Genomic DNA, 19,243 nt, shown 5'->3' with positions numbered 1-19,243 from the left:
TTTTTGTTTTTGTTTTGTCCTGCCATTTCCCATTAAAGACTCTTCTCCCAGTCTCAGACAAAAGAAACAAGAGAGAATTAGAAAATGCTTTCATATATTTCCACCATTACCTCTGAGCAGTGGGTCTTTGAAAACTCCTTGTCCCCAATGCCCTAAAATGCTGGGGTCCAGCCCCGGTGGGTCTAGGGAATTCGAAGGGGAGATGGCATCCGCGATCAGGAAACAACAGCTTATTTAAATGTTAATTAAAGATATAAAGAGTGGTTAAATAAGGATAGCTCAGTGAGAAAATTTAGTGGAGAAAAGAGGCTGAATAATTCAGCCAGAAGGTGAGAGAAAGAACGACATGGGGAGACCAAGCTTCGGTGAACAAGGCCCGCACTTTATTTTCCAAAGTAGTTTTTATACCTTAAGTTATGCATAGAGGATAATGGGGGAAGAGATAGAGTCATGCAGTAAGCCAGGCTTTCTTCCTGTAAACTTATCGTATGCAAAAGTTTAGGTGATTTGCATCATCTTCTGGCCCGGAGGCCTGTTAACATTTTAAGAAACTTATTTTTCTCTAAAGGTGATTATTCTAAAGTCAGGCGCCACACTCCAAAAGCATTAGATAAAGTTGCATTCCTATAGGGCAAAGGTGTGGTGGTCTATAACAAGAAAAAGAATTAACTAAGGGTCCAAGGTTACAAACATTAAAGCTACTACTTACACCAATTATATTAATCAGTACATTCCCAGGGACACAGTGGGTAAGGGATATGGAAACTTAGCAGCAAACATTGGCCCAAAAAGTGAAAAACCCTTCACCAATACAATTTCTAATCAATCTTTTAACTGCTCAAAGGAATCTGTATTTAGACAGTTTAGAACATCTTATGCCTCTCACAGTTGGGAGGCTCTGAACAATCACATGTGGCCGGAAAAACCTATTCAGGCAGGCTAGAGGACTTCCAAAGGAGTTTGTAGGTTGAAACACTATCACACCCAGGAACTTTATTAACTGGAGCTGTAAGTTAACTCTTTTTTCAGAGAGAGGTAGTGGGGGACAGCCCCCCGTAAAGTCAGAGGTGTAGGTGAGAGCACAAAGCAGAAAGTAGGCAGACTCTGGTTTTGGGGGTAGATGCTCGAGAATTTCCAGGGGGACTCCTGAGGCTCAATCCCGCCTTTGCGTATGCCGAGCCTCCTTCCTCATGGCCTTTGCCACGGGCGGAGTTCCTCACCCTGGCTCCCGGCACTAAAAGAGCCATTTTTGTTACCATCAGCATTTTTCCCGGTTCACTATATTCCAGCCCCTGCCTCCCTTCCCACAGATACTCGCCCAGATGCCCCTTGCCTCACTGATGGACGCCTGCCTCTTCCTTTTCTCATCAGAGCTCATCAGTGGCATCTCTCTGTAATTAGACTTTTCACTTATATATTTGGTTTATATATTTCTGTTTTACCTGCCTTTCCCTTTTTTCTTGTTGGGATATTAGGATGATTTGTTTTTCCTTGGTTTTTGCATGCTTCTTTGGCCATTACCACACCTGCCAGGGAACCATCCTTATATCCTCTGAATCTTTCAATACATCAGTTAAAAGCTCTAGGACACTGTCTGATCATGACCAGTATCTTCCTTCCTCACTGTGATAACTATGAAAGGAAATAGTGACTTACTCCCAAGAGTGTAAATGACTAGCTTCTACTCAACAAACTAGTTTTGGGTTTTTTGTTTGTTTCTGTGTTTTAGAATTGCATTCTATTGGCTGGTTCCCAGTTCTGCCACTTACTTAGTGTTCATCCTTGACAATATCATTTATATTCTGAGTCTCAGTTCCCACTGCTGCAAAATAGAAATAGTAAAACTATCCAATGCTTTGGCTTGTCATAAGGATTAAATGAGAGTACGTATGTAGAACACACAGCACCGTGCAAGTATAAAATAAGGGCTTGCAAATTTCAACTATTATCAGTTCAATTCAGTTGCTCAGTTGCAACTCTTTGCGACCCCATGGACTGCAGCATGCCAGGCTTCCCTGTCCATCACCAACTTAACTATTGTGAGTGTAAGCAATTAATTAAAATGTCTTGAAAAGTGTTTCATTCTTAGCTGGTCAGTCTCACTGAAGTTACAAGTGCTCCTAAGGAGACAAATAGGTCTGTTTGGAAATTCAGGGCACTAACTGCTGGATTTGGAGGTAGTTCTGCTGAGCTAACAGCAGACTTTGTCCAATTCCCCTCCTGGAAATGAAGGTTCTCCCAATGGATTCAGCAGCCCACTGTCAGGGCTGCACACAAGAAAGATGACAGTGAGAAATCTCAAGCAGGAAGGTAGCTCAGGGCCTTCTCAGATGGGAGCAGCTGGCCAGGCAGAGCTGGGCAGTCATCCAAAAGCTAGGACTTTAAAAATACCCTGGGAGAGTTCACTCCATATGGGCTGGCTCTGTGTGTCCCGGAGCATCCGCAATGGGAGGCGAAGTCCTGGCTCTTGGAAGATAACTCTAGATCGGAGCAGGGCGACCTCAGGATCCCTGTGGGCAGATCCTCACTTTCTTGCTCATGCAGCTTCTCTGGATGCTTCCTAAGCAAGAAGTAGGTCAGGCTCTTTTCTGGGTCTCACCTCCAGAGTCTGGGCTCCCCTCTGTCATAAGTCTGGCTGATGGGCTGCCATGGACTAAAGATTTCTTGAGTGCCTACTCACGAACATCAGGATCCCTGAAGACTCCAGTGGGGCCCTGATGATAACAGCCAGGAAGCTTATGTAAGTTGCTTGTAACATAGTAAACAAAACTAACCAAACAGAAATCAAAGCAGCCCCTCAAATCCCCAATGATGTGGGGACATGGGGGCCAGAGGAAGGACTGGTTGATCCTGAATGTTCTGAGTTCTGAGAGGTGCTGAGCACTCAAGGTTGACCATGCAGTCAACCTTTAGGTACAAACTTGGTGCCTCAAGACTGTTAGAGAAATAATTCCAAACTCACAAAACCGAAGATCTAGTTCTTCAGGAGGAGTAAAGGGCACAGTCAGGTGGGGAAATACAGGCGTCCTCCACTTGGTACCACTTCACCTTTAGGAAAAACCTACGTTAGTACTCTTTTCACTTTTAGTGAAAGCAAAAATAGTGTTCAGCGTTTGATTGCAGTGCCCTCATACAATGGCACCCCACTCCAGTACTCTTGCCTGGAAAAGCCCATGGATGGAGGAGCCTGGTAGGCTGCAGTCCATGGGGTCGCGAAGAGTTGGGCACGACTGAGTGACTTCACTTTCACTTTTCACTTTCCTGCATTGGAGAAGGAAATGGCAACCCACTCCAGTGTTCTTGCCTGGAGAATCCCAGGAATGGGGGAGCCTGGTGGGCTGCTGTCTACGGGATCGCACAGAGTTGGACACGACTGAAGCGACTTAGCAGCAGCAGCCCTCATACAGTCAGTGGGCTTCCCTGATAGCTCAATTTGGTAAAGAATCTGCCTGCAATGCAAGAGACGCTAGTTTGATTCCTGGATTGGGAAGATCCACTGGAGCAGGGATAGACTACCCACTCCATTATTCTTGGGCTTCCCTTGTGGCTCAGCTGGTAAAGAATCCGCCTGTAATGTGGGAGACCTGGGTTCAATTCCTGAGTTGGGAAGATCCTGTGCAGAAGGGAAAAGCTACCCATTCCAGTTTTCTGGCCTTGAGAATTCCCTGGTACAGTCCATGGGGTTGAAAACAACTGAGCGACTTTCACTTTCACTTCTAGAGTCAGTAAGCACACCAAGCAGCAAGAGCAACCCTGCCAAACTCCTTCCCCAGGAACTGCACTCACCATCTCAGCATCAAGCTGCCACAGCTTTGAACTGTGTCTGTGAGCACCTTGCTTTACCTCCATTTATTCTGTGCATCCCTTAGCAAGATAGGTCCTAAGGTAATCGCTTCTTTGCTTTAAGTCATTTTGCAGCTTATAAGATTTCATAGGAATGCTTTACTTTGTGATGGTGGCAGAAACTTCTATTTTGAAAGCTTTCCTGGAAGGCCTGCCCAAGACTTCCAGTCTTGGCAGGGGTGAGTATTCAATATTTACCCATTAAGTGCTATGTTAGCTGTAGGATTGTTGCACGTGCTCTTTATCATATTGAGGATGCTTCCTTTTATCCTTAATTTGCTGAGGGTTTTTGTCGTGAATGGATGTTAAATTTTGTCAGATGCCTTTTTCCTTCCAACTGAGATAGGTCTGTGCTTTTTTTTCTCCTACATTCTGTTAATATAATGAATTACTCTGGTAGAAACAGAATAGAACTCAAGGGTCTAAGAAGCACTGAGACATCAGCAAGCAGTGGTCCTGGTGGGAGACTAAAGATTGTAAAAACTTCTGAGTTCTTAGATTCCCAGTAGTAAAACTTTCCCCTGATTGCCACTGGTTCGTGTCTCCACTACACAACTGGGTCTTCTTAACAGTGACAACTCTAGAGAATATACTGCAAGACAGTGCGTTCTCTTGATTTTACTTTTTAAAAAATATACATTAAATTCTGTTCAGGTACCTGCAATGCCATGGTGAATCAGATACCATTCCAGGCTGCAAAGCGATACTCTAAAATGCCCCAAATATCTTCTTCTATGTCTGTATGTCAGTTGCTAGATAAGATATATATTAGACAGGTGCATACAGAGGAAGAACTAGTTAATTTTCTTTAGGAAGGTTGCGTAAAGGAGACGAGCTTTTCTGTTCACTGTTCACTTTTCTGTTTCAGTGCACTCATCTGTAAACAGAGGCATAGAAAGCCCACTTCTGGGCTTTGGGGGTTTAAATGACAAAAGAAATGACCACATTCAACATAGCTCAGTATATAATAAGTGCTCAACCAAAGTTACTTCCTATATTAATTAGATATTGTGCTCTGTCATAGGTAACAGAGTCCCCAGTAAAAGGAGCCTTAAAATACAGGCCTATTTTTTTCTTCAAGGTTACTTCCTGGTTACAAAATGGTAGCTACAGCTCCTGCCATCACAACTACATTGTGGGAATTCTGTGTTTTGTTTTGTAGAACTTTAAGATATCATTCCATTGTCTTCCAGCCTCCATTATCTGTGATGAGAAGTCAGCCATTATTTGTACTCTTCTTCTTGATTTTTAAACACATTTTTAAAAATGTGACTGCTTTAAAGCTTTTCTCTTCATTTTTGGTTTTTCAGTGGTTTGATTACATCCTACCTAGATGTGCTTCTTTTTATATTTAAATTACTGCTAAGTCACTGGTAAAGTCTTTGGGTCACATCAGATGTGTCTCAGTCTATGGTAGGCGGGTCTGTTTCAGTTTTGAGTTTAGTCCTAGAGCATGACTCTTCTCCTTAAGTCATGATTTTTCTAGAATAACAACTGAATGTGCGAATTACTCAAGGAGAAGTCTCCACTCTGGCTGATCTACAATTCAACATCTCCCAGCATCATGTCTCAGCTAATCTCCTCAAAATATTTGATCTCTAAAGTCTAGCCTTTCTGTACACAGTGGTGTCCTCAGCCAAGGAACTGAGGTGAATTACCATGCTGACTTCTAAGGTCACCTCTCTGTACAGCTTCCTTTTCTCAGGTATCCTGTCCAAAAATTCCAGCTGCTTCAGCAGCCCAGAATGCTGCTCCTTGACTCCTTAGCTCAGCAGGATGACAACTGTGCTTGGTCTGCACCTCCTTATGCTGAGCCAGGAAAGTATCCCCAGACAGAAAGCCAGAATGCCCATGACTTTCTTCCTCTCAAGCTCACAGTTCTACACTGAGCGTTGTTTCATACCTGGAAAGCATTGTTTCATATATATTGTTCAGTTTTATAGTTGTTTTTAGAAGAAAGTTAAGTCCAGCATTACTTCTACGACTAGAAGCAGAAATCTGCAGCTAAAATGTTATTTATTGATTTTAATGGTAGAACTACTAATAATAGCACAATAACATCAACTCTTTTGGAACTTCCTGGTGGCACAGTGGATAAGAAGTTGCCTGCCAATGCAGGGGACACAGGTTCAATCCCTGGTCCGGGAAGAGTACATATGCTATGGAGCAACTAACCTTTGCAACTGAGAAGCCTATGTACCGCAAGAAAGAGTAGCCTCCATTCTTTGCAACTAGAGAAAGTCTGTGCAAAGCAACCAAGATCCAGTGTAGCCAAAAATAAAAAAATAAAAATAAAATTTAAAAAATCAACGCTTTTGTGTTTTATAAGGATAAGTATGTAAACTAATTTTAAATTGATAGCATATAAAGAATTACATTAGCTGATTGAACCTTTCTCTAACTCTTTCTTATACCTCAAGAAGCAACTACAATCCTGTATTTCTGTTTGTCATCTTTATGTATGTCTTTATACTTTTTCTATTCGTTACCATATCCTCAAACAGAAGAATGAATAAGTGACTGGAATACTTAAATGTTGCAACAGAGGGATGCTTTGGAGAGAATATAGAAGTTGTATCAGAGAGAAAGATTCTAGAGATAAGAAGATGAACTAGAAGGTTGTTGAAATGGTCCATGCGATGTTGGTGAGGCAGGGGTTAGGGCAAGAGGAATAGATAAGCAGACTCAAGGGCCAATTGTAAGAAAGGAACAAAATATTTAACTCAGAGCTTGAATTTTAAGTACAGGTATTATTTAAATATTTAGAAGCATAGTTTCCAAATTAAAAGCCCTGATAAGCATTTAATGAGTGTCTACTATGTGCCAGGCACTGTGCTGAGCTCTGTGGTTATGCTATTGAGCATTAAAATCCCTATAATTTCTGCTTATATTGATCCTTTTGCTCTGACCAAAGTCCATTCGAAAGGGACAGATCTAAACAGCTCTTTTTCAGCCTGACATTCAGCAGGTATGCAGTGGTATGGCCAAGCCAGGTGTTTACAGTCAGTGCTCATTCTAATTGGTTGGCATCTTTTCTAATATGTTGATTCTCCATTTTGATTGGTTTAGGTCTGTACAGTATAAGTTATCAAGTAAGTATTTGACTCTCACCAAAAATGACGAATAATTCAGGACCCAAAAGACAAGTTGATCCTGTCATACTCTTTCTCTCAAAAGAAAAACACTGAAAGAATTAACCCTACAACCCACAATTGTGGAGCACAAAAAACATGATTAAACAGAGGAAGTTGATAGTGGGATTTTTAAAAAGCAAACATATGAGACTGCAATTGCATCACAGTCATGGTGTGGTATTGCAGCTCTTCCAGGATACTTTGACCAAACTTAAACTCAGAGCCATCAGCCAGCTACAGACTGCGTGAGGCTCCACCCTGTTTCAGATCTCCTCTTCTGAAATATCCAAAGGACCTCCTACTCACTTCACCTGATTTCTCACAGTAATTTCCTCCCTCCAATTTAAGCTGCTTTGAATAAGTCTCTATTTAACCCAAGAGACAAGCTAAAACTGTGACATAATGTACAATTCAGATTATCTGTTAGGCTGTGATGTCAGTATTTTCATCAAAAATGTTCATATGAAAAAAAACACAAAAATGTTCATATGAATACTTTCATTAAGCACACACATACACACAAACTGTGTCAGTGCAGCAATAGGCCTAATATATTAAGAACAGATAATCTAAAACCCAGAGACATCTTTTACCCTGCTAGTAATGAACTTTACTCAGTTCTCTTGACTTGAGATCTTAACACATGGTATAGAGCAGTGCTTCTCAAACTTGAGTGTCCATCTAACAGGAAGACTTTGTTAAAATACAAATGTCTAGACCCCATTGACAGAGTTCCTGACTTGGTAGGTCTGAGAATGGGCTCAAGAATCTGAATTTCCAACAAGGATCCATGTGCTGCTGGTGCTACTGGTCTGGAGACTACACTTTAAAGAGCCACTGATGTGGAGATTCACAGAGCAAGTTCATGTTCATGGTTGTCTGTATTTGTATTTCTCACCTTTGGAGAGTCACGAGCTCTGTGGTCACTCATTACTTTACAACACATGCCACCCATATTCCCAAGGTCAGATGGGTTTGGAGAAAAGCTGATATTCAAGAGCAAGGAGAAGTTTATAAAGGAGTCATTTCAGTAATAAGATTTTTTTTTTCCTGTAACAAGTGACAGCAGGGAGATTTGAGGGTTTCCAGTTACTTCTCCAGTACTTACTGTGCTATAAATAAACAGCCTTAAGTATACAGTTGGGATCTGACAGTATTTCTTTAATAAACCACACTGGGAAAAGCTAATGATGGTGAGCCACAGATGTTTCTAATATTTAGGTGGTCATTACCACCAGCAATACTTCTCTAATTCACATCAAATGAAATTTCATAGCCCAGCGATGGCCCATTTTTGTATTAGATGCAGACCCAAAAAGACAACAGTAATAACACTGATTATTGCTTAGACTTGATACAGCTCTCCATTTTGTCAAATTGTGAAAGTCCCACATGCATTCACTTCGCTTAGTCACACAACTTTTCTGTGAATTGAGGTCATGTCCTGGAGCTTCTTCACTCAACTAGTGTTTATGGAAAAACAACAAAAGTTAGGAACTCTGCTCTGTGGGGAAGTCAAAGGTGTTCAGGATTTGGTGAGTTCAAAGAGGAAAGGTAACTGTAGGAGAGCTGAGAATCCTGCAGAAATTACTGTGACAGTAAGAAGTTGAGCAAAGCTAGTACCTGAGGGTTCAGAAGAGAGTAGAGTCACTGTTGGTTGGAGGGATCAGAGAAGATTCTATGAAGAAAATGGCATCTCAGCAGAATTTTGAAGATGGATTTGGGTTTCAACAGACGTGTGGAAAGAAAAGCAAGGGCAGGGAATTAATTCTAAGTGTACCAGAGGCAAACTAGCTCAGAGTATATTTCATTTATAGTGAGTTAAGTGTTTTATTGCTAATGTAAGATCCATGCAAAGGAGTAGTCAGAGAGCAGATTAGAGGTGAGAAAAAAGGGGGTCTAAATGCTAGACCAAGAACTGAGAGTTGATTCAGTAGACAGTGGTGGCACGTTGAAGTTTTTGAACAAAGGAATACAATCTGGATATTTACTTTTACCATATTCATGAATAGCCAATGATAAAGGGAAAAGAGTTGATTATAAAGAGAATGAAAACAGTGAGATGGACTGATCCAGTAGTATGCCTGTCTAGCGTGGACCCTGCTGTGTACTAGCCAAGGTTAAGACCCGGGAGGGCCCAATGGGAACAACACAGCAGGGTGTAAATAAAAGATGGACTGTATAAGTTTAAGTTTTGAGAAGTGTATTGGTGCCATTAGCCAAAAAAGAAAAGTCAGGGAAGAAGGATGTTTCAGAGATGGGGAAGAAAATGATGAATATAAATACAGATATTTTAGGTGCATACTTCTCTAAGTAAAGCAGATAGAAATCTTGAAGGTGAGAGAGTCGTTTCCTAGGCAGGTTGATAGGAAATCTAGGGGTCTCCAAATGGAGGAAATAGCCTGCAAGTGTCAGACGTTTTTATCTCTCTTAAGCGGCAGGAGGAAACAAACTAGCAATATTTTTTCCTTCTCTATACAAATTTAAAGGGAGGTTTCTCTTAAAATACTGTGTTGCCATAAAGACACCTGGTTTCGCCTGAGGTTAGCTATTCTTGAGCCTAGTGATAACCAATGCCTTTTTCTTATGGAAATGTTTGTCTTAAGCTATGCTAATGTACTATGCCTTTACCCCAAACTCTGTCTCCAAGTCAGTTCCGCCTCTTGGCCCAGAACCTACTTGACAAACCAGTATGTTATACTCAGATATTGTTCCCCTAATCTATGTAAATGAAACTATTTGTATGGTGGTCTGCCCTTCTTCAAGATTCAAGTTAATCATTTTATGGCCCAGGATAAACCATTTGGTGCCAAGATTATCCCAAAATGCATCTTATGGGTGAGGGGCCTGGTGCCATTCTGAATTTTAAGACATTCCTTTCTTTCATTAACAGACTGCTAGTCACTATATAACATCCAGCTGAAGACTAGCAGGGGGGTACTCTTTCTGCCCCCTTCCGATGCCTATGTCAGAAGCTTTCTCTATCTCCTTTATACTTTAATAAAACTTTATTACACAAAAGCTCTGAGCGATCAAGCCTCGTCTCTGGCCCCGGATTAAATTCTTCTCCTCCGGGGGCCAAGAATCCCGGTGTATTCGCATGATTCAACAACAACCTTTCAAAGGCAGTTGGAGAAATGGGCACTGAACTTCCGCAAAAAGTCAGACTGAGTTGTTGTATTAGTCAGGATAGGCCAGGTTATGTTGCTATAAGAAGCAGCACTAAAAATCCCAGTGACTTGAAACAACAGTGCTTATTTATAACTCACACTCCATGGCCACTGCAATTCAGCAGGGAGTCTCTCTTCACCCTAATTACTCAGGGATGTGGTTTCATGGTGGCTTCATTTTAGGGTGTTCTCAGTGGCCACAGAGACTGGGCAAGGGGAACATGGACAATCAGGAGCCAGTTCAGAACACTGCTGCCTGGAAGTGACACGCGCCTTTCTTTCCTTCACATTTCATTGGCAAAAGTGAGTCCCATGATCATCCTTGGGCTCAGGAGAATGCAGAAAGACAACCATCCATGTGCTAGAGTAAAAGAAATGCCATCTGTGAACTGCTATTCTGACTCCTGTACGTATTATCCGCAACTGAGACCTGTGATGAAGACAGAGTAGTAGATACCACCTACAATGTAAAAAGGAAAGAGACTGGGAAACAAAGCCATAAGGACATAAGGTAAAGGAGCACTCAGGAAGAACAGATACACAGCAAGCAAAATAAAAACACAGAGAAGAGCAAGGGCTCAGTTTACCAGGGCTACCATGAGAAGCATCACAAGAAGGGTATGCGTGCATGCTCAGTCACTTGTGTCCGACTCTTTGAGATGCTAAGGACTGTAGCCCACCAGGCTCCTCTGTCCATGGGATTCTCCAGACAAGAATACTGGAGTGGGTTGCCATGTCCTCCTCCAGGGGATCTTCCTGACCAGGGGATCGAACCTGAGTCTGCCTGCATCTCCTGCGTTACAGGCAGATTCTTTACCCACTGAGCCACCTGGGAAACCCTCGCAAGAAATGTCCTCACTGCCAAATCTGAAGATTAGTCAAATAAGCAGAGGCCATCGAAAGGCCGCTGAGTCTGACCATGAAGGAGACATAGGTGACCCTCAAAAGATCTGCTTTACAGAGGCAGTGGGGCCAGATATGAAGCCAGACTGAGGAAGGAGTTATCAAAAGTGGAGACAAAGCACTGAGCTGTGGGGGAAAAAAAAAGGAAGGGAAATAAGATGTTCGCTTGAGGTAGCAGCAAAATCAAAGCTGCTTTGCTAAATGGAGTCTGACAGGTTTTCATTTGTTCATTCAGCAAATGTTTATTGAACGTTTACTCTTGCCAAACACTGTTTTAGGAGCTGGGGAGAAAGTGAGTAAGATAAGTTTTCTGTTCTCACGAAGCTTATCTTCGAGTGGAGGCAGGCATCTGATAAACAAGTGAGCAGAGGAATGAATGAGTGAAAGAGATAACTTCCAATTATATTTAGTTCTGATAAAATGAAATAAATTATATCTAGTTCTTCCTTTCCTTCAAAAATGAAGTCTCAGGGTGGGTGGGGAATCTGGGCTGAAGGGTATGTCCTAGACTAGACAGGAAAGGACTCTCAGAAGGGGGTGACATATAAGCTGAATTTTCCAGGCAAGAATTTTTCTCCAGGGGATCTTCCTAACCCAGGAATCAAACTCGAGTCACCCACATTGCAGGTCTTTACCATCTGAGCCACCAGGGAAGCTGCAAAGGACAAGAAGCATCAGCCAAGGAAAGATTTGGAGCCAGAGTGCTCCGTGGCAAGCAGAATCTCTGAAAGAGGGGCTTCCCTGGTGGCCCAGTGGTTAAGAATCCATCTTTCAGGAGACATGGGTTCGACCCCTGGTCAGGGAACTAAGATCCACATGCCTCAGAGCAACTAAGCCCATGTGCCACAACCGGAGAGTCCACGCAACACAACAAAAGATGCCACATGATGCAAGGAAGATCCTGTGTGCCACAACTCAGACCAGACTCAACCAAATAAATAAATAAATAACCACTTACATAAAAAAAAGAATCTCTGAAGCTGAGATCAATGTCTCATTAAAAAAAAAAAAAACAGGTATTAGAAGAAACATTTTAAGTAGCTGGCTATGTGTGCGCGTGTGTGTGTGCATGTTTGCATGGAAATGTCTCTAGCAAATGAAGGTCAAATATTTGTATAAAGTCAATCTTTCTCGTATGTGACCATGGGCAGAGGGCAGACTTTCCTGGGCCTGCTCTGGGTGTTTTTCTTTTTTTTTTAAGAGAAGCTTAAACGATACTGCTGAACAATATGACCAGCCCCAGTGGTCTTAGGAGAGCAGCCATCATGGCCATGATGATCTGAATTAAGACAAGGAGGATGTCCCATTTTCCACCTTCCTGCTCCAACAGGCTGGGCACAGGGTCCTCATTAGCAGAGAAAGACGCCTATTGGTCTGCATGGGCCTGTATTCTCCCAGCTTAGACCACAGCCACGCTCCTCCTGTCCCAGGGTCCTGCTGTCCCAGGAAATGTCCCGGGCAAATTCAGGGGGCTCTGACCTAGGGCAGGAGGTCCATTCTGTTGTGTTCAGCATCTTTTTCTTGCTTCCCTCAGAGCTGACATGCAGGGTCAGCATCTTCAGGGCCAGCTGTGTTGCTCCTGTGCTTGGGCAGAAAGCCTGCTGCTGTTGAGTGACTGACACTAGATCTGGCTCTGAGAGGAAAGGTCAGACTCAGGCTTGTGCTGAGACGGCGGAGGGTGTTTTGTATCTTCTGCTCAGTGAGCACGATGTGTACTCACAACGCTAATGCCCTGTGACAGATGGAGTCCTCCATGAGCCTCACGCTTGGCTGGTCACTCCTGCAGAGAGAAGAGTCAGTGGGGAAGTTGCTCCCAGAGAATTTATTTCCACAGGTCTGAAAAGCTACGGGGCTCTGGGAGCATTTGATGATTGAGGGAGATCAACATCATATTCACAGCTTTTCAGCTCCCTCCCAGACAACCTGAACTAATATGTGAGAACAGTGAAAATTGGTTTCAAGGGAGACAATTCAGTTCAGTTCAGTTGCTCAGTCGTGTCCGACTCTTTGTGACCCCATAGACTGCAGCAAGCCAGGCCTCCCTGTCCATCACCAACTCCCAGAGCTTGCTCAATCTCATGTCCATCGAGTTGGTGATGCCATCCAACCATCTCATCTTCTGTCATCCCCTTCTCCTCCTACCTTCAATCTTTCCCAGCATCAGGGTCCTTGCCAATGAGTCAGTTCTTCTCATCAGGTGGCCAAAGTATTGGAGCTTCAGCTTCAGCATCAGTCCTTCCAATGAATATTTAGGACTGATCTCCTTTAGGATGGACTGGTTGGATCTCCTTGCAGTCCAAGGGACTCTGAAGAGTCTTCTCCAACATCACAGTTCAAAGCATCAATTCTTCAGCACTCAGCTTTCCTTATGGTTCAACTCTCACATCCATACATGACCACTGGAATACTCAGGGTCAGATGGCCTTGACAGCCCCTCCTTTCTCTTTTCCATCTTCCTGGATCCATAAGGCTAGCAAAGCATTGCCTCTAGGAAGCATCTTCTGACCTTTAAAACCATGAAGTTCTCTCTTGTCTCAGATCTGATGCTACCTACTATTTCAATTCCATTCAACCTAAAGTTACTTACCTACTACTTTGTTCCAGGCAAGTGAAAATGACAGTGACACCATCCTACCCTCTCGAGGACTTGGAGGGGATACAGGAATTCATTAGATCACTCATAGTGCATTAATATATACTGCTTTAGAGTGCTTATTCAACTCAGCTGCATGTGTACATATTTATATTACATAGATACAGATATTGATATACAGTTGGTTTTTCCATAAGACTAAGATCCAACCAGTCCATTCTGAAGGAGATCAGCCCTGGGATTTCTTTGGAAGGAATGATGCTAAAGTTGAAACTCCAGTACTTTGGCCATCTCATGTGAAGGGTTGACCCATTGGAAAAGACTCTGACGCTGGGAGAGATTGGGGGCAGGAGGAGAAGGGGACGACAGAGGATGAGATGGCTGGATGGCATAACTGACTCGATGGACGTGAGTCTGAGTGAACTCCGGGAGCTGGTGATGGACAGGGAGCCCTGGCGTGCTGCGATTCATGGGGTCACTGAAAGTCGGACCCGACTGAGTGACTGAACTGAACTGAAGCATTTTGAGCAGAGGGGCTGTTATCTTGTATGATTATTCACAATTCACAAAGCAAATGTATAATAATTCCTTTAGAAACTGAAAGGAAATGAATTTGAAGCAGTAGAGTCCTATAGTTAGAGTATCTTTTGGAAGAAAAACAGCAAGTTACTCATGTTTGTTACAACTAAACATCCATGGTTGGTTTCACCTGCATTTTTTCTACTTGAAAATAACCCCACCACTTATGCAGTGAGGACAGAACAGATTCTTGCCGCTGACCTCAGGATTATACAATAGGCTGATCATTCCCAGGCTTATCTTTTCAAGGCAGCCAAATAGGCCAGTAAGGAGCAATGAGGGATATTCATAAAGGGAAAAAAGTCAAGCTGGATCCTTACACCATCCACAAAAATAAATTCCAGATAGATTAAAGATTAAGGTGCAAAAAGAAAACCTAGATAATTAGAGTATCTCTTTGTAATCCTGAGATAAGAAAGGCCTTTCTAAACAAGAAAAACCAAAACCCAAAAAACTCTGGAGGCATAAAGAAAAAGATGGACAGATTTGAGCTTACAAAATTAAAAACCTCTCTGGTAAAAAAATAAAAAGGTCTTAAAAGAAAAAAAAAGTCACCAAGTTGGAGAATATTATCCAAATAGATGGAAATCAGTAAGAGAGGTGAATTTTAAAAAAGATAACCTAACATGGATTTGGGTGGATTCTGGGAGTTGGTGATGGACAGGGAGGTCTGGAGTGCGGTGGTTCAGACAAGACCAAGCGACTGAACTGAACTGAACCTAAAAAAAAAAAAAAAAGATTTAAAAATGACATAGGAACTTCCCTCATGATCCAGGGGCTACGACTCTGTTCCCAATGCAGGGAGCCATGGTTCAGTCCCTGAGCAGGGAACTACTAATAGATTCCATAAGCCACAACTAAAAAGATCCCCCACACTGCAGGAAGACTGAATAGTGAACAGGGAAAAAAAGAGGAATGAATTTGTTTTTCTTTCCTTTTCCTGAGAACAAAGAAGATAAAGAGAACAAGAAGCAGGCCTGAACATTTCTGTTATTTTTACTTTTAACTGCTCCTAACATGGCACCCCACTCCAGTACTCTTGCCTGGAAAATCCCATGGACGGAGGAGCCTGGAAGGCTGCGGTCCATGGGGTCGCTGAGCGTCAGACACGACTGAGCGACTTCCCTTTCACTTTTCATTTTCATGCATTGGAGAGGGAAATGGCAACCCACTCCAGTGTTCTTGCCTGGAGAATCCCAGGGACCGGGGAGCCTGGTGGGCTGCCGTCTATGGGGTCGCACAGAGTCAGACACGACTGGAGCGACTTAGCAGCAGCAGCAGCAGCAGACTCCTCATGGAAGCAGGGGGCACAGTTCTTGAGGCAGGAGTCTATTATGTTCCCCTCTCCGCCGGTTGAGAATTAAAGCCACCTTTCTACTTCCTCCAAACTCTGTCTCCGTACTTTTTATTCAGCTTCAGTGAGCAGAGAAAGCCAAGATTTTGGCCAGAAATAAACCAAGTGTGATAACCAAGACCCAGCGCAGCCAAATAAACAAACTTTTTTAAAAAAGTAAAATAAAAGATAAAAATGAAATAAACAGAGAATTTATAGAGGTTTACAATTGGCCAGTAAGGTTTATCTTTTTGTCTTTCAAGGTAAGCCTGTGCTTTTATTGCTGTTAGTCTGTTTGTGTCTCCATCTTGGTAAAATTCATTTTGTAACATGATTTCACAAAACATAGCACCATTCTCTGATTAAAATCTTTCAGAAAGAATTTTATTTTTTTGAGGTATTTTACCTCTTTGCAGTCGTCTAGAATCCAGGTTTCCTCTTTATGACCTAGAAAAAGACAGAAAAAGTTCACCAGGGTTTCAGCTTTGAGATGCCACACAGGGAAGATAAAAGTCCTGGACCATCATCACCATAACAGAACCTCCTATTCATTGCCAACAGTGAAGGCTCTTTGATTGTCACAGGGATGCAGTCTTCTCAACAGAGATGAGCTGAATGTGTGTTCCTTTGGGGCTCGGAGTAAACAAAGAGTTTATTTCAGCACCAGCGATGGCTCAGACCTGTCTCATTCAAAGGCAAGCTGACTTCAGATCGCACATAAAGATGCCCTTGTATCCCCAGGCACTGGAGGCCTTAGCACACTCCTTTCTCATCGTCTGACCCCATTCCAGGGACAGCCAATTCTGCAGTCATGTGCTGCCTTGGTCACTTGGGCACACAGATCCAAGGAAGAACTAGAGAAATATGTCTATATATTTGTGAAAAGGACTGTCAGGAGAGTTGAGAAGAGAGATTCTGAGAACTGGAGACCAACTTTGAGAGAAACAGAAACAATGGCAGCTCAGATAATGAGCCGCGAAGGTAAACGTGCCCCTTTTCCTAAGTGTGATTGAAAACAGAGCTAAGGAGTGGATTAAGAAGTGTTGGGTTAAGAAGTCACGTGCCTGAGGTTGCTAACATCACCTTTCTTTTACTTTCCTGTCAGGGCTCAAGTGCTGGCAAAGTCAGGAGCAGTGAGGGGCGGGAGGTAGGGGGTGGGGGAGAAACTGCCCTGCCATCCTCCCAGCCTTTCTCTCCCCTCCCTTGAGTGAAAACCATGACATCCAAAAAGTATTGCTGGCATGTTTGGAATTCTTAATGAAAGTTTTTTCTTCTTATTTACCTTAAAACGTGCCAAATGCTAAAACACATATCCCACTGGTGTTCCTACATCATGAGTGTAAATATATGGGACAAATGACTGTTTCCCTTATTTTGCTATTGCTGCCCTAGTATGAGTAAACCCATCTTTTTCCTTCTCCTTCCATATCCTCTTCAGCATAACATTAATAACCACTCAATTGTGTTCATTCATAAACATGTACATATGCTATATGTTATTCAAATATGTACATATAATATAAATGATAAATATACTTTAGGGGCTGTTTTCTAGGAGAAGGCAATGGCAACCCACTCCAGTATTCTTGCCTGGAAAATCCCATAGATGGAGGAGCCTGGTGGGCTGCCGTCTATGGGGTCGCACAGAGTCGGACACGACTGAAGTGACTTAGCAGTAGCAGCAGGGGCTGTTTTATAATAAATATAAGGTATATACATTATGTATGGTTTAGAGAGTATTGTGGTGGTGGCCAGGTACAAAACTGCAGGAATTCAGGAAGGTAAGTCAGCACAATAGAGAAGCAAGAACACCCCAGGGGCACTGGTCTAGAACAGGGGTCCCCAACCTCTAGGATCTAATGCCTGATGACCTAAGGTGGAGCCAATGTAATAATAATAGAAATAAAGTGCACAATAAATGCAATGCACTTGAATCATCCTGAAACCATCCCCTGCCCCACCTCCCCCAATCCGTGGAAAAACTGTCTTCCATGGAACCAGTCCCTGGAGCCAAAAAGTTGGGGACCACCGATCTAGAACATCAGTGTTCAGAGGGATGGAATTCAAAGCTAGGAGGCAGATCAAAACCCATCACAGGTATTTATAGGTTTTTAAAAGAGTTACACCCACTGAAGAAGAGGAAGTTAGAAAAACAAAACCCTTCATGGCACTCAGAGAAAGACAACAGGGACAATTGTCTATCTCAGACCAAGACAAGTAACCTCCTCTCCCAACCCAAGTATTGTCACTTAAGGTGATTCTTGTCTGTAGTCCCTCCATTTGGCATAAGTGAACATTAGTCTCAGTTTCAACTCAGGCCTTAATTGTCATTGATAGACTTATAGCATATACATATTTTCACAAAGGAAAAAAAAAATCACAAAACAGAAAATGAAACAATATTTTATGAATAAATTAGTATTAAAAATAAAGACCAGAATGACAAAGACTTCAGGTATTTGGATTATCAAATGTAGAATACAATATGTTTAAAGAAACCAAGTAGGGTTTAAAAATACTAATAAAGAGAGCAAACAATCAGTGATAATATTCAGATAAAATTTGAAAAATATCCAAATAGAACTTACAGGAGTAAAGACTACTATAAATGAAATATAAAATACTAATCAATGGGCTAAACAGCAGTATGGACATAGCTGAAGAGAGAATTGGTGAGCTGGAAGATAGGTCTAAGTAAATTACACAATAGGACAGGCATTAAAGGAGACAGACCCTATGAAATAATGGTTAAGAGCATTTAAGATAGAGTAAAACGCCAATGTACATCTCATGAGAGTTATAGGAGAAGAGGACACAAAGAACTGATGAGAAGCAGATTTTAAAGCAATTGAGCATGTACCTCACCAATGTAAAATGCTAATAGGGGAAACTGGGTGTGGGGTAGATGTACCAGTTTCTATCTTTACACTATCTATGTGCTTCTATAAACCTAAAACTGTTTTAAAATAAAAAATTTATAGCACGTTTTTGTGGTTCAGTTGCTCAGCTATGTCCGACTCTTTGCAACTCCATGGACTGCAGCACAACAGGCTTCCCTGTCGGGAGCCACATTAGGCATTACTGACAAAATGGAGGCACGGCCCCAGACCCCTCTCCTCATTCTGCAGGCACGGTCCCGGGATGAAGGAGTTAGGCCTTGTAATTCTGACTTGTCTTTTCCTCTCCTCGGCTAAGTTGACTGAAAAGGAATATTAAGGTGCTTATTGTTCTTGACAGGAGCATGAGAAGGCACAAAGCCTTCTGCAGCTGTGCTCAGAAAATAATTTATAAAATTAATCACCGACATTTGTTCAAGGATTTTACAAAAGAGTGTTCCAGGATGGGCACATAGGCCGTAGCTTGAGGCCATGGGAGGGATTGCTATCTGAAGCCTATTTGTGAGGAGAATGTTTATGGCAAAGGAGTTTACTGAATTTAGGTCTTAGAAATAATTAAAACAGTTAGAAGTTAAAGATTTAAGGAATGTTGTAAAGTTAATGTATTTTACTAGAGCTTATAGAAGTTAGGAATTTTTAGAGACACTATAGCTAGAAGCCTTTTTAAGAGATAGTGAGCTCAGGAGATCAGCCCTGGGATTTCTTTGGAAGGAATGATTCTGAAGCTGAAACTCCAGTACTTCGGCCACCTCATGTGAAGAGTTGACTCCTTGGAAAAGACTCTGATGCTG

This window comes from Bison bison, unplaced genomic scaffold, assembly GCF_000754665.1.
Source record: "Bison bison bison isolate TAMUID 2011002044 unplaced genomic scaffold, Bison_UMD1.0 scf7180017864491, whole genome shotgun sequence".
Lineage (NCBI taxonomy): Eukaryota > Metazoa > Chordata > Mammalia > Artiodactyla > Bovidae > Bison > Bison bison.
The sequence above is the reverse complement of the archived record's forward strand: the minus strand, read 5'-3'. Positions refer to the sequence as shown.